This window comes from Etheostoma cragini, chromosome 19 (genome assembly GCF_013103735.1).
Source record: "Etheostoma cragini isolate CJK2018 chromosome 19, CSU_Ecrag_1.0, whole genome shotgun sequence".
NCBI classification, from domain to species: domain Eukaryota; kingdom Metazoa; phylum Chordata; class Actinopteri; order Perciformes; family Percidae; genus Etheostoma; species Etheostoma cragini.
Genome location: NC_048425.1, coordinates 17,959,686 through 17,961,932, shown reverse-complemented (window position 1 = coordinate 17,961,932; position 2,247 = coordinate 17,959,686). Strand labels below are relative to the sequence as shown.

The 2,247-nt window shown below is 39.7% G+C and overlaps 1 protein-coding gene across 1 annotated transcript in view; it reads right to left on the bottom strand.

The window, feature by feature from the left end:
* Positions 1-2,247, bottom strand: part of lrch4 (leucine-rich repeats and calponin homology (CH) domain containing 4) — a 39,098-nt gene that overhangs the window by 891 nt on the left and 35,960 nt on the right. The window lies entirely within an intron of this gene.

The following is a 2,247-nucleotide window of genomic DNA, read 5'->3' as shown; positions in this document are numbered from 1 at the left end:
GGGGGGGGGATTTTCTGCCCTCCTTTCCACCTTTTCATACCATAAGTCTGGTGTTATTCTTTTTATTTATTTATAGTTTCTCCAAATTCTTTGCAATTAGGGGAAACAGAAAGAAACACTGTAAATGACACAACTATAAAACTATTGATATTCTTTTCTTACTGTCAAGTCCAGACCTTTGAATCCAGAACGTTAGTTTTGCCTTCTCCAATGTCCATCTAGTCTACTATGAGCCATCAGGACATGACGCACTACCTGAATGACCTGCAGCACACTACACACACACACACACTGCACACAGCCCTCCTGCTGTATCATCGGTCAGCTGTACAAGCTGCCCATGTGACATCACTTCCTGTCTATTTTTCCTGTCAAGTCTTCTAAAATACGTAAAAAGCCAATAAAACAGAATCATGCTAGGGTAAAGCCTTGCAGAGACATTAAACCTTACTTAGTCATTATGGATTTATGGTACAAAGACACTAGTTCATACTGATGCTCCAGCGAGCTTTATAGCATAAAGGTGCATTTGTTGGTTTGGTTCCACACATGGGCTTTGTTGAGAAGAATAGAATATCACCAGACTTATTATTGTATTTCCCAAAACTAATTTCCTACCCGACATCCAGACCATGCGATGCAGTTGAGACCACTAGGAAGAGGCCGTCGAGTCCAGGTGCAGATACCCTGAGGTTCTCGGCTCAGTTAGCAGAAGCACGACAGCAGCAAGCAGACAAACAGCACAAGGTCAAAGTTCTTCTTCTTTTTAATAATTTCTTTACAGCGGAGAGAAAAACTTTACATATAAATTCATATCAACTCAAAAATTATTCTCAATAATACACGGGTATAAATATAAAATACAACTGTATGTGTGTTGCGCTAACATATTAAAGAACAGAGCTTGGTCTAAGCCAGTGAAGGATTTGTTGCTTATCCAGTTTCATTTATAAAATCTACGTCTTTAACTGAAACAGTGTCAACAGCAGGCTGATAGGAAACATGAGACCTGGGGTGGGGGGGGGGGCTTTACAGTGGACACTGTGACCTAGAGACAGACATGTGGACAGGAACTGGACCCAAATACCCAGTGGGCCGTCCACCTTGTTAAATAAGTTCTAAAACTATGATGAACAGTGTTTCACTTCAAATAAATTAAACTTTATGAAATACATTTTCATTCTTATGTTGTTTGAAATAGCACTTAGAGATTGGGTTTACTGCAGTATACATGAAGCAATAATTTAAATGTATTACTATGAAAGTGTTTCATAAGGCTATTTTGTCTATACGCACGGTTTCACTGAGTTAAATTGTATTACATTGAACAGTTATTTTAAAATTGGTTTTATGATTTGGCATTTTTCCCAGGCATTCTTTAATTTGACCCACTCTGATATCCCTTGTGTTGTCCTCAGGTCAAATTTGACCCATTTAAAAAAAAAGAAAAGTGGGTTTCTTTCATCTAAATTTTCCGAAAGATAAAGTGGATTGTCCCACACAACGCTCTGCAGTAAAATCGATGATCGGCCCACTACTTTCTTGAAATTTTGATGTTTTATTCCAAAAATATTTTAGGAAACGTTAAAAAAGTGACAAATGTCCGCAAAAGCCTGAAAGACTTGGGAGGTGGGAAAGCCCACGAAAACGTCAAAAGGCGGAGAAAAATTGGACAGAAACATTTTAAAGAGTGAAAAAAAAAACCTTTTCAGTTTTGAAGAAAAGTTTCAATTTTGACCCAGAAAAATAATAAGTTGCACGGTCGACGTAGAGACAATACAAGGGATTTCAACATTACTCTTAGCAGCTAGTTAGCTAGCTAGTTAGCCAGCTAGCATGTGTAGCCCTGTTCAGTTAGTTGATGTGTGGCTAGTTAACCAGCTAGTTAGCCAGCTAGTTAGCCAGCTAGCATGTGTAGCACTGTTCAGTTGATGTGTGGCTAGTTAACCAGCTAGTTAGCCAACTAGCATGCGTAGCCCTGTTCAGTTAGTTGATGTGTGGCTAGTTAACCAGCTAGTTAGCCAGCTAGCATGCGTAGCCCTGTTCAGTTAGTTGATGTGTGGCTAGTTAACCAGCTAGTTAGCCAGCTAGCATGCGTAGCCCTGTTTAGTTAGTTGCTGTGTGGTTTCTTTGATTCAGAATGACGCTGTTGTAGCACGAGCTAACAGGAAGTAACTGGCTACATTTGCTAGCATTTGTTAAGTTTACCTAAGAGGGAAGGGGCATGTGATTGATTCCACCCCCCCC